This window comes from Periplaneta americana, chromosome 15, assembly GCF_040183065.1.
Source record: "Periplaneta americana isolate PAMFEO1 chromosome 15, P.americana_PAMFEO1_priV1, whole genome shotgun sequence".
NCBI lineage: Eukaryota > Metazoa > Arthropoda > Insecta > Blattodea > Blattidae > Periplaneta > Periplaneta americana.
The window spans coordinates 184102995-184117730 of record NC_091131.1 but is presented as its reverse complement, the minus strand read 5'-3'; positions in this window follow the sequence as shown (position 1 = coordinate 184117730).

The following is a 14736-nucleotide window of genomic DNA, read 5'->3' as shown; positions in this document are numbered from 1 at the left end:
CAAGGGGAATACGAGGATAAGAGGAGAACCGAGAAAATACGTGGAGAATACGGGGATACGAGGAGAACTGAGAAAATGCGAGGAGAATACGGGGATACGAGGAGAACAGAGAGAATGCGAGGAGAATATTGGGATACAAGAAGAACAAGGGAAATACGGGGAGAATACGGGTATACAATTACAATACGAGGATAAGAGGAGAACGTAGAAAATACGAGGACAATACGGGGGTACGAGGAGAACAGAGAAAATGCGAGGAGAATACGAGGATAAGAGGAGAACCGAGAAGATACGAGGACAATACGGGGATACTAGGAGAACAGAGAAAATGCGAGGAGAATAGGGGGATACGAGGAGAGAAGAAAATGTAAGGATGATTCGGAGTTACGAGGAGAACAGATAAAATATGAAGAGGAGTCGTGGATACGAGGGGAACAGAGGAAATACGAGGAGAATATGGGGATACGAGGAAAGGGGAAATACGAAGAGAATACGGGAAAATACGAGGTGAATAGAAGATACGAGGAATAGAAGGGGAATACGGTGTATACGAGGAGAATAGAGAAAATAGGAAGAGAATACGGGAATACGAAGAGAATATGGGAAATACTAGGATATGAGGTATACGAGGATAACTGAGGAAATAAGAGGAGAATATGGAGATACAAGGAGAAAATGGAAAATACGAGGACATGAGGTGTAAGAGGATAACAGAGAAAATACGAGGAGAATACGGGATACGTGAAATAGAAGGGGAATACGGAGTATACGAGGTGAATAGAGAAAATATGAGGAGAATACGGGGATACGAGGAGAATATGGGAAATACTAGGATATGAGGTATACGAGGATAACAGAGAAAATACGAGGAGAATACGGAGATACAAGGGAAAATGGGAAATACGAGGATATGAGGTTTAAGAGGATAACAGAGAAAATATGAGGATTATACGGGGATACGTGGAATAGAAGGGGAATACGGTGTATGCGAGGAGAATAGAGAAAATACGAGGAGAATACGGGGATACGAGGAGAATTTGGGAAATACTAAGATATGAGGTATGCGAGGATAACAGAGAAAATACGAGGAGAATATGGGAAATACGAGGACATGAGGTATAAGAGGATAAGAGAGAAAATACGAGGAGAATACGGAGTATACGAGGTGAATAGAGAAAATACGAAGACAATACGGGGATACGAGGAGAATATGGGAAATACTAGGATATGAGGTATACGGGGATAACAGAGAAAATACGAAGAGAATACGGAGATACGAGGAGAACAGTTTGAAATCTAAGCGAAGGAGCAAATAGAAGGAGAAGAAGGTGAATGCAAATAGAAGAATGGATTACATGAAGAAAAGAACAATATAAGAACACAGTGCATACAATGATAGAATGGGGGATGGAAGGAAATAATGGGAATAGGAGTCATCAGCGAGTTTTGGCCGAGTATGGACGTGTGCTGAAGAAGCGGGGACCGAACAGCGTAGAGAGGCATTGACCTATGACTGAGTGGTAAAGCAGAAGTTACAGTATAAAATGGATGAAGTGCTACAACGGGAAGTGATAAAGGAGGGGAGAAATGGAGTTAGGAATAGAGGATTACTAATGCAGAATAGTACAGGAAACTCGAAAAAACAAGTGGATATATCATCAGAAACTGGATGTGTAAAATGAAAACATCAGTGCGAAGATTGAATATCTGATACGGGATAATGAGCAAATGAAAGAGAAAATCAGATATTATGAAGATAAGCAAAGAACGAAGAATTTAATACTCTTCGGGGTGGAAGAAGAGGGTCATGAATACGAAATGGATACATATGAGACTATATATAACGTGTGCGAGAAGATTTTTGGTATCGATGTGAGAGTAAGCCATATTGAACAGACGTACAGAATTGGGGAAGGAAGATTCAGACCTATTTTAATAACATTCGCAAGCATGAGAACAAGAGAAATAATCTTAAGGAATTTAAGAAAATTAACGAAGAAGAAAATAAGGGTTGAAAAAGAAGTAAACTATGAAAAAAGAAGCAGACGCAAATCACTGATATCGTTGATGAAAGCAGCTAGAAATAATAGAAACAAGGGACACTTTGCTTAGATATGTGAAGACAAACTGAAAGTCAACGGGAGGTACTTTGACCTGGAGTTTTGTGAGGAGAACGTAAATCATCCGGAATTTGGATTAAATAACGTGGCAGAGAAACATCAAAGGCAGACTGACAAACACGCGCAGCGGGAATCGAAAGCAGAAGACGAGAATGAAATCAAGCGAACAGAGCAACCGTCTTCAAAGGACAACATTGGAGTTAATGTAGAATATGTAGTGGACAGGGGATGTACAAGGTACAAACTAAAGAGAATAGAATATTCGCAATACACAATATGGGAAGTCAAGAAATGTTGGAAAAGCAATGGTTTGGTTTAATACCGAGTAAAGGGACGAAACAGCTGTTACAATCCGAACGTGACGTGAAGCATGGAGCGAAAATTGTTGAATCAGGAGTCGGAGCAAGAAGGCGACACACGCAGAAAGAAGACATCGAACCAGAGAGCAAAAAACGGATCACCAAGCAAAATTTTACCAAGCTAGCAGACAATGAGAAGCACACTTCAAAGAAGAGTGGCATAGAGGATACAGCGGCAAAGAAGTATGCCAATGATAAGAGAAAGAAAGGTTTAATCTGTGTAATGATGAATCAGTCTAGTGAAGAAGGAGGGAGCTACTGATGGATATGAATCAAGTGAGGGGATAATAGAGGAAAGAAGAAGGGGAGAAAAGGAGAAGAAACCAGGGTTGGGAAAAACAGGAGAATCATCTAAGGTGAATATGGAGAGTATAAGGAAAGGAGTCCTCGCGAGTGTAAGTTGCGAAAGGGAGTGCGACGAAGAGAAGAAAGAAGTCGAGAATATAACAGAGAACGAGAGCGCAGATGATCCAAGTCCAGCAACCGTGGGAGATATTGATAGGGTACTAAAGATTTGCGAAAAACTGGAGGAAACGATAAAAGTTCAGAGAGTTTTGTGATAGTTAAAGAAACAAGGAAGTGTAAACAAAGATGTGTGAAGTGTAATAAGTGAACTAAAGGACAAATCTGATTTAGTCTGTGGTATTAGATACGGTCAAAAACATGAGGATTAGATCAATTAGTGTAACTGAAGTGGAAATGTGAATAAGATAGAGGAATAAGTAGTGAAGTGTTAATGAGAAGATGAATAGAATAAATCAGTGAGAAGAAAAGCATTAAAGGTAGTGAGGTTGATAAGATTTGGAAATAGTAAGTAAATATATTTAGGGTTGCACGTAATCGAGATAGGAGGTAGAAAGTGAGTGCAAGTAGTGAGAGTGAACCGTAAAAGTTATCCAATAAAGTGAAAAAGTAAAAAATGAATTGTACAAGTAAGTATTACAAACAGGAGAACATTGGAACAATAAATGAGACAAATAATATGATACGGTAATATAGATGACAAAGTAGAAAAATTTAGTGAATACTAGTCGAGATAAAAAGGCTTTTGAGATGAACAGAAAATTAAGGATAATAGTAATGTAAGATGACGATGTTAGTAGAGATGGATTAGTATATTATAGCCGAGAATGTTTGTATATAAGAGTAAGGTAGATAGTATTGTATAGCATCCGGGAATGGGATTGAGGGAAGATAATAAAAGGTGAAGAGTTGGAAATAACTGTACATCTGAAAGTATGGAGGAAAAAGTAGAAAGAACTAGGGTTTAACTTTATGTAGTGGGAAGATATGGGGAGATATAGATGATAGGGGAAATATATTAGGATATGTAATTGAATGTAATCAAGGGTAGTGGTGGACCGTATGCAGAAATGTGAGGGAAACCACTACCTGAAAGCCTTATGATGATAAAAAAATAAACATAAATATGAATAATGGGAATAAAAATATAACCAGGGTTAATAATGAGATGAAAATGGGTATACAAGAAGTTTCGGAAATAACAAGCGAATTGCTGGAAAACCGGGAGAACATGAGGATATGGAATATAAGGTGAAGAAGCAAATACAAGAGTAACAAGAGGAATACAACGAAACCAATCGGAATACAATGAGAAGAATTCATTGCAAGGACAGCAAAGGAAATACCAGGAGTACAAGTGGAAGACAACGAAAACAGGGAGATCGCAAAGAGAACAAGGGAAATAAAAGTAAAATATAAGTGTAAAAGACGGATCACAAGGAAAATATGAGAAAAATGGAATATGTGGAGAATAAGAGGAATACAAGAACAACAAAGGGAGTACAAGGAGAACAAGGCAAGTGAAAGGAAAGAAAGGGAAAGGGAAGGTAAACAAGGAAGAGAGTGGAACAGGAACAGAATTGCAAAGCGGCCAAGGCGAATATAAGGACAACAAGGGGAAAGCAAAGAGTACAAACGAAAGGGAAGGAAAACAAGAGGAATTCAAGAAGAAGAATTTACTACAAGGAGAACGAGGGAAAGACGTGGAGAAAAGGAGAAGTCGTTGAGGAGAAAGAGAATTGAAGGAGGAAAAGCACATACAATTAGAACAAGGAGATGCAAGAAAAATGTAAATAAAATGAAAACGACAGGAAAACAGGGAGAGAAAAAGGGGAAGGTAAGGAGAAAGTGAACATAGGGAATATAAACAGGACACTTGGAATACAGGGAGAACCATGGGAGTAAAAGGAGAGAAAGGAGAATACAAGTAGGAAAGTAAAATACAAGAAGAAGGGGTACTAAAACAGAGCATACAAGGAGTATACGATGAGACCAAGCAGAATACAGAGAGAGCAAGAGGAATAAAAGGAGGTCAATCGGCGCATAAGGATAACTAGAGGTATGGAAGGAGAACAAGTGGGAGAAAAGGAGAAAAAGCCGAGATACAAGGAGGACAAGGGATTATCAGGAGAACAAGGAGACTACGAGGAAAACAGGGTAATTACAGGCAACGGGGGATATGAAGGAAACACAAGATATACAAGGAGAACAGAGGAATGGGAAAACAGGAATGTACCAGGAGAACAGTGGGATGCGAGGAGAATAGCGGGACACGAGGAGAAAATTTTGGATAAGAGGAGAACTTGATATGAGGAAAACAGGACGATACGAGGAGAACACAAGAAATACGAAGATATACGAGAAGAACGGGGGAATGCGAGGAGAACATTGGGAAGCGAGGATAATAGAGGGATACGAGGAGAAAATTTGGGATAAGAGGAGAACTTGATATGAGGAGAACAGGACGATACGAGGAGATTAGGGAGATATAAGGAGAACAGCGGGATACGAGGCGGAGGAGCGTTACGAATAGAAGATTTAAGGAAAACTAGAGTTACGAGGAGAAAACAGAGGATACGTGAAGAACAGGGGAATACCAGGAGACCAAGTATTCGAGGAAAACAGGCGTGGATCGGGAGATAAACCATAAGAATAGGGAGTATACGAGGAGAACAGGTGTTGGATACGAGGACAGGAATAAAATATGAGGAGGACAAGGGGAATACTCGTACTTGGAGAATAGAGGAGGATACGAGAAGAACAACGGGGATATAAGGATAACAAGTGGAATACCTAAAGAACAAGGTAATAACTGGATAAGTTTAATACTAGGAGAACAAGGGTAACACCTGGAGAACAAGGAGGAATACCTGGAGAACAACGCGAATACCTGGAGACCAGGAGATATATCTGGATAACAAAGGGAATACAAGAATAAACAAAGAAAATACAAGGGAAATGAAAGGAGAATAAAATAAATATGTGGAGTACAATTGGACTACAAGAAGAACGAAAGGAATACAATAAAAACAGTTGTAATAAAAGAAAAACAAGGAAAATAAAGGTAATGCAAGGAGAACAAGGAGCATGCAATTAAAAAAAGAGAATGCGAGAAGAAGGGAAATGAAGGGAAAACAAAAATGCAAGGTAGACAAAGGGAATGAAAGGAAAAACAAGGCGAATATAAGGAGAAATGCAGAAAAATGGCCATACATTGAGAAAACGAGGTATACAAAAAGAACGAGGGTATTCAAAGACGACATACGAGATTTAGAGAGAGAAAGTGGAATGGTAGAAGAGAAAATAATGAGAAAAACGGAATACGTGGAAAATAATTGGATTACAATGAGAACAAGATACGTGCAAGGAAAGAAAGAGTAAAAGAAGGTCAACAAGGAAAATACAACAACAATAGAAATGGAAGGCGCACGGGGCGAATATAAGGACAACAAGGGGAATGCAAGGAGAACAAATGGAAGAGATAGGAAGCAAGGAGAACACTGGTAATACAAGCAAACGAGGCGAAAACAGAGAGGAAAATTGAAGACGTGGAGAAAAAGAATACGAGGAGGAAAAGGTCATGCAATGAGAACATGAAACGCAAGGAGGATAAGATTAATAGAACGAGAACGAGGGGCACAAAACAAGGGGAATAAGAGGAATATAGATGGAATAACTGGAATATAAGAACTATAAGAGGAATACAATATTAACAATTAGAATAAAACGACAGCACAGCGAATGCAAGCAGAAGACGAGGAAATCAAGGCAGAGACATAGAGGATAAGGTGAATATAATGAGGAAAAATGTTATTGTAAATAGAATAGACGATATGGAAGGAGAACAAAAGGAATAAAGGTGAACAAGGGAATTATAAGGAAAACGAGGTAAGCCGAGTAGAAAGGGGAAGTCTAAGGAAACCAGAAGACGAGGAGAATATTAGTAGGAAAGGAAATAGAAGGAGTGTAAGAAAAATTCAAGGAGAGCGAGAAAGCGGAATACAATAACAAGGCATATACAAGCGTTACTCAGGATTGCAATGAAGGCGAGAGGAATATAAAGAGAATAATAGGCATTAAAAGACAAAATAGTAATAATAATAATAATAATAATAATAATAATAATAATAATAATAATAATAATAATGTGAAATATTGTTATTCAAACTTATCTAAGTTATCAGTCAATCTGAATACATTAGATATGTAAAGATAATTACTTATGACTATCATTTATCTATTTTAATGAATAGAGATGGAACAATTTTTTCGTAAACAAGGTACCGTTCAATAATACTGTAGTGTCTTCCTAAGTGAATAGTTTGGTAGTTAGCGACTGAAGTTACGTTCCTTACTCCAGTGCAGTTTTATTAAAATGGAATGAGCACCAGCACGTATTTTCAAATTGAATGTTATGGTTGTTCTGATACTTTGTCTAGAAAGGAATTGTTCCACCTCTAGTCATACACTTAAAGTTTACTTCTCTTACGTCTTAAACAACAAAATAGGTTACGGAAGATACTACACTTTTTCATCTTCTTCTTCTCTGCTCTCAGTTCCTCTTCTGCTTCATAGTCGACAAATTGTATTTCTGCAAAGAGCAAAATGAACATGATCGTTAAGCGTGCATTCACTGGCTTGCATTGAATGTCATATTAATAGCGCGATGATTCGTAAGAAAATCATACAAAACCATTTTATACATGTTTTGAACGCCTGTAATGACGAATATTTGAAGTTACGGTTTCATATGTTTGTACATTTCAGGCGTTCTTCTATACGGCCTATAAAAGACTATAGAGCATACGATGTAGTCTATTTTCAGGGTTTTGCGTCAGAAAATCCCAAATTAGCATATTTCGTAAAAATATAATTTTTCGGATTGTTTGTAAGCACATAATATTTTTGTTAATTCTGCTCTATGGCGGAAAATCCTTGCATATAAAGGGTAGGTGTGGAAAAGCCCGAACAACCACTCTCTGCCTTTGTTCCTTTGCACTGCTGCAAAACAAGAAGCATTCCCAAACACCCCTACATACCATATTTTCTCTGTTGGCACGCCAGCAGTCTGAGTGTCAAGTGCGTGATTTTGTTGTATTATATGTACGGATTGTGTGAATCTGTTCGTGATGCCTCCTGCAGAATTATTATTAGTAATATTAGAATTCTAACAATACATTTCTCACATACAAGGAACCAGTGTGAAGACAAAACTAGACAGGGTACTTTCGAAATATCTTGGTTGCAGCACTGTGCTCAACCTGAATGTTACAAAACCACAATTTGTACACAAACATTTTGTCAACAACTTCATGTGATGTTAAACGATAATTCAATATTCAAAAATCTCCTTGTAAGCAACAGAGTATGACAACAGACAAGCTTCAAACGCTATTGGCTGTGTTTTGTAACCAGATAAAGTAAGGTAAACTAAGAAATGAAGTGCACATATTGGCTCTTGGTGGAAAATGCCTGACACATCATTCTCATTTTTTTTAGAATAGTAGTAAACTCTAGTTACATTGGATTTTGCATGCTTTTGCAAATGTCTTGGTTTATTATGCACATTTGAACATTTTGTGTATAAACCTTGGCCTTATTTATGAGTGTATGTTTGTGAAGTCTCTCCAAGCGAAGTACCAATTTAAAGGGTCACAACTTGACATCTTTTCAACCCTAGTTAATCCTTCACATCACTTCCCATCTACCGCGCTAAGTTTTTCACCTATCCGTTACTATCCGTTTGCAAAAGAAAGCCATTAGAATTCTATGTCAATCAAACTATCTTGAACATTGTCGACCTCTTTTCAAACAATCACAGATATTAACTGTCATAAATATATATATATATATATATATACGACCTAGTCCTTTACACTCCACAAAATATAGACAATTACTCATTAATAGCCAATATACATGATCATGAAATTAGAAATAGTGAACAAATTAATATTCCATACTGTAGATTACATAAAACTAGTACAAATTTTTCTGTCATGGGGATGAAATTATAGTCTATAATAAGCTTCCCAGTTAATATTATAAGTTACCAACCAATAGTTTCAAAGCTAGATTTTATAATTGTCTTTTAATTATTCCTTTCTACTCTGTAGATGACTTTCTTAACATAAATTCACACGAAATTGTTTTTAATAAATAAAGTTATTTAGATTAGTTACGAATATTATTCTGTTGCTGAGTTTTTCAACACAAATTTGTATGAAATTGTATTTTAATAAATAAGTTTAATCCCAATTTAGTTAGTTTTCTTCAATTTAAAAGTTTCAAATTATTTCATGTTTTCATTGTATTACTTAAATTTTACTGTTTCTGTTATGTGTTTTTAAAAATGTATTTATATGTTTTTTCAATGTATTCTGACGAAGCCTAAAACTGTATGTCTAATGGCCAAATAAATTGAATTGAATTGAATTGAATATCACACCTGGCTAAACAAGCTTTATGTGGGTATAATAGTGATTCACATCAATGTGGAAAAGACTGGAAAAAACAAATAATATATAACGTATTCCAAAATTACCGCAAATTTCATAATCTCAATAGAAATATGCAATAATAAGCAGCTCCAAATGAAGTAAAATTGGAAATCAACATGCTTTTATGTGCATCATTTAAAATTTGACTCGCGTCAGGAAGAAGGAGGGGTAGACTTCCGACACTTCATCTGTGCACTTGGCCGACATCAGAGCGGCGGAGGGTTGCCTCGCTACATCTTCAAATATATGAGCTGTTCAGAGCAAATGTGTTAGTCAAAATTCTGTAATGAGGTTCAAAGTAAATAATCTGTTAAATACAGCGCAAAGTAGCAATTAATATGCCTTCTTGCTATCCACTGACTACTAATAGTTTAAATAAATTTAATATTAGTTGCTACTTTGCGCTGTATTTTACAGAATGTTTATTTTAACCCTCATTACACATTTTTGACTTGCACCACTTCTGCTCTGAACGGCTCATATATCATGCACATTATCTTACCTGTCGAAGATGTAGGCGTACCTAGCCAAGAATAGAACAAAGTGCCGCTCGCTTGTTAGAGCTCTATGCTCCACATCTGCACACGCACTTACAGAACTACTGTTACCGCAAATTAAGTTAATTTAACATGTATTACAGCATTTCAGCGCCACTTCGTAGCAATGCCGCATTGTCTTTGGTCCAGGGAAAATATAATACATTTTTGTAACTGAGTGGCGGGAGTGAGTTTTTCCATAAAGACGAATATATTCCGTAGACTAAAAATACAGCCCGGCTTTCCTAAAAAAAATGGGGGTGATGTACTGCGTATTAACCAATTTAACTTTTTACTTTTCGAAACATCAACCAACCACCATTACTAAAAAGTCTTTATCGACCGCTTTAACGTTTCATTGCGATCTGGAATTTAGATTCAAACATAAGCGAAGCTACCAACCCAGCGGCTGTAAAGCATTCAGTATTATTGATGAACAATTAAGTAGAATAAGAAATTGTAAGAGAAATATTACAAGAGGAAAAGGAAGTACCTTATTAATGTGCTCAGTAGTCCATTTTGTAGTTGGAAGTCCTTTGTTTTTTTAAATTGTGTTTTTGAATAACTTACTACGTTGTGCATGCGTTATCATCATTGAAAGGGGAAAGTATAAGGGTAAACGACAGCCAAAATAAGCGCAAGTCTCTTTCAAGGCTACAGGCATAATATATTCCTGTCCTGACTGCCTGCACACTTGGGTAGAAAGTAATAATAAATACGATTCGCTTCGAGTTGTATTTTGTCTTTTATTTTAGCATTATATTTTCTACCACATTGAAAAGCTAGAGAATAGCGTGTTTAATTAATGTTCTTCCTTTCTGTAAAGAACTTAAATCAAATATTTAACAGCAGGTTTTACGAACTGCGACAAATTCAACAAGTGGTTTGGACCAACTACTCGATAAATCTCCTCTTCGCTACCAGTAATCGAACTAGTGCGTAGCTGGAAGCGCTGCCACTTCAGGATGTAAACAATTACTGTACCTAAAGAAGGATCGGCGCCGCTCCACAGTGTGATCAGGCTTGGTGTTCTGGGGTCCCGGTCGTGGCTGCTCGACGTCTCCATCTGTCCCCCTTTCCGTTGATCTGGATTCTTTCTGGATGCTAGAATAACCGACAGTACGGTATGAAGGTTAGTAATGAAATTATGGTTGTTTAGGCATCATTGCTAAGATTCGAAATTTCCTGAAGAATACGAAAAGCATCACCATTTATGATAGGAAAAATATCTTCCCTAATAACTAATCTAGGTTCAAAATGATTTATGTGCAACACATTTTAGGAAGATAGGAACTGGTCACTCTACCCCATTATATCCTGGCTTAGTTGCCTCATAAGTGGTGCCTTATTGTTATCATTTACGAAGCTCAGACAGTTGACTGGACAACAACAAACTGTAATTTCCTTAGCTTGGAAATTGTCACGATTATGCACCTAAACCATTTGTCGCGTAAAGTTGTATTTTTCGGGAACTTAAACGCTGAAATATGAGACGCAGGTCCAGTATTAGAATTACAACCCGGTACACAACACGAACGGCCCATTTCACGACGTAATTAACACAAGAAAACATCATAACAAAACCACGTGGTAATCCTGCTTGGACCACCACCGGCGCCATTTTGGCTACTATCGATACCTGCATTCAGGTCTGAGTATTGAAGGTGGTCTTGGTTTTACCGCGTGAATTCTTGAATTCTTTCAAACCACAAGGATTGCATACACATAATTAAATACTTAATTTTTAATCACCAATAGTACTATTGCGAAATATTGAACCACCAAAATTATGCAATGGAACAAGATTTGGAATGAAAAATCTCATGCAAAATGCAATAGAAGTGACAATATCAACTGCAAAACGAAAGGAGAAAATGTTTTTATCCCACATATTCCTATGATGGCCACTAACATGCTATTCCATTTTAAGCAACAGCGATTTCAGTGCGACTAGCATTCGTACTGACAGTATGAAAATAAAGCTCAAGGATAGTCGCAGACATTGGTTTAGGCTTAGGAAGTCCGTGTTTTTCCCAATGTCAATAATTGCGTAACTTGCTTTCGAGTGAGCACACCGGAATATGTATATACACATTTCAGAAATAGAGGAGAAAACGAATTATATGCATATAAAAAGCAACTAATTGATAGTTTTATCATGTTCCTAATGTAGTATGTGAATGTACATAAGCTCACTGAAAATGACACTTTCTAAAATATGCATCCCTCAAAATAGTATTGCCCATTTCAAAAAATGTGTTATTGCGAAATTCTATATGTGTAATCTTGTTGCCAGTTATTTCAACTTAGTACAATATAAAATAACATTATTCCAAATATTTTAGGTTCACGAAATGATAAACAGCTCATTTACGAGGCTAACATACTAGAGTGGTGATTAGAACTGTTCTCCGTTTTCTTTTTACTTCTAAACAAACTTTAAAAATGCCCTCCGGTAACATTTAAAAACAGTAGATAGAACCTCGTTATTATGAGCCCTCGATTGTTCGGCTTGGTTAAGTGGTCATGATTTTATTGTCAAACATTCAGTTTATTAAAAATATTTCAATTTTTTAACACGTTTTCTTATTAAACGGCAAGCTAGGACGGTGTTGTTAATGTAGTTTAAGACAAAGTATCCCTTAACATTAGAACATTCGTAATTACTAACTTCATTCAAGAAAAGAAAGGAAATGCATGAACTTACCTTGCTGTATGTCTGTTCCCATTCACACATTAATTTCAGTGCACTCTAGTGGCAGGAAGAGAAAAAGACATTTCTTGGGACGAAGTGTGAAAAAATAAGAACCAAGAAAAAAAGTACACTTCTTTCCTATTGCTTGACATAATAATGATAAATTCATAACATAAAGTTCCAAATATTTCTATGCGTGATGTGCCTATAAATTAAATGGAGAATGCGACTATACGCGCTTAAATATCACCACAGTGAGTGGACCCAAAGCACGGAGCCTGAGGTTCAGACATATTTTCAGCACATAGAGAAAAAGGCCGCCAAACAAAGCGAACGTTTTAATGGTTGGTATCTAAGAAGTACACGTAATTTACTATAAGTGTAACAGAATTGATTAACTATGAACAAGTGGGGAAGGAAACGTAGAACACGCCGAGGGCGATCTATCTGTAAATGGCTCTTACACATAAAATTTGTGACTACTTACTCCCAAAAAGACGACGAAAACAACCACAAAATACATATTTCAAACAGGACCAGCAGCCACGTCTTCTATTTCCCTCCTCATCATCTTCTTGTTATTTATCTTCTTCTTGCGCAAATGATGGTAGGCCTATTGACATGGAATCTTCCTCATCATCATCTTCTTTTTCTTTTTCGGATGATGGTGCTGGCATGGGAGTTGCTGGTATGGGCGCTGTCATGGGAGCTTGAAAATCCTCCGGGAAGTCGTCTGCAAGAAGCAAACCGAACTTTGTTGTTAAACATCCATTGCATTCACTGGCTTTCAGTGAATGAAATATTAATAGGTCGAAGATTCGGATGCACCTGCATGTTTTTACTGTCCATTTGCAAGCCATACGATTTTTTTTTATGTTTTGAACAACTGTAATGAAGAATATTCAAAATTAATTGTACGTATTTTTGCTTATTTCAGGCATATCTATATATAACAGAGAATTGAGCATGCACTGTAGCATATTTTCAGTATTATATGGCATGAAGTCCCAAATTAGCATATCGATGGACTAGATCTAATACCACGTACGTGATTTTTTCCATAATTTTCAGGAGAGACATAGAACTTTTATTATATATATATTTGTATGCATTTCAAGCACTGAAAATCACAGTAATCAGTAAGAATACTATGTCTGAATTCTATAAGCTTCATGTTACTGTGACACTCTAATTTGAAACTTACGGCATATATCAAAGACGGACATTTGTCGTCTCCGTAGTTTTGATCTAGCGGCAATTTCTTGTTCCACAGTGTTCTTTGTAATATTTAACGCAATTTATTTTATAAATGTAGTGTTAGAGTTTGCATATGGTTTCACTATAACTGGAAAAAACATGAAAAATTGTATAAAAATCCACAGCTATCTAAATTTCGATCTGAGGTCAGATGTCCGCCTTTGATATTAAACTACTCATATAAAACATGATTTGAATTTGGATTAAGTTCATACCGAGATAAAGCTACAAAATGCATGTTTCTCAAAACTTTAAATTTTGAGTTGTTTCCCGTCGATATTGTATTCCTGTTCTGACTGACTGCACACTTAGATGAGAAACAACGATTTAATAATATGATTTGATTATGTTTACTGTCATATTAAAAAGCTAGATAATTTTGTGTTACTATGTTAAATGAAGTCCCGCGCCGTGGCGTCGCGGTCTAAGGCATCCCGCCTAGGACTCGCGTTACGGAATGCGCGCTGGTTGGAGTCCTCATGGGGGAAGAAATTTTCTCATGAAATTTAGGCCAGTGTATGGGACCGGTGACCACCCAGCATTGTGATGCACTTGGGGAGCTACGATAGGTAGCGAAATCCGGTTGCGAATACCAGCTATAACGGCTGGGGGATCATCGTGCTAACCACACGATACCTCCATTCTGGTTGGATGATGGTCCACCTTTGCTTCGGCACGTGGGCGTGAAGCCAGCAGCCGGCTGGTCGGTCTAGGCCCTTCACGGGCTGTAGCGCCACGGATTATTGTTATTATGTTAAATGAATGTTCTTCCTTTCTGTCAAGAACCTAGTTTGTTTGAACTTCAGACATTCAAGAACAAGTTCTGCGAACTGCGACAAATTCAACAAGTGAGTCGGGCCACTGGTGAGAACTGGCTGAATGACGTCACTGGAGAAACGCCCTATTCGCTACCTGTAAGGATTCAAGTCTGCTGAACTTGTGCACAGAGTTCATGGATATCAAGAG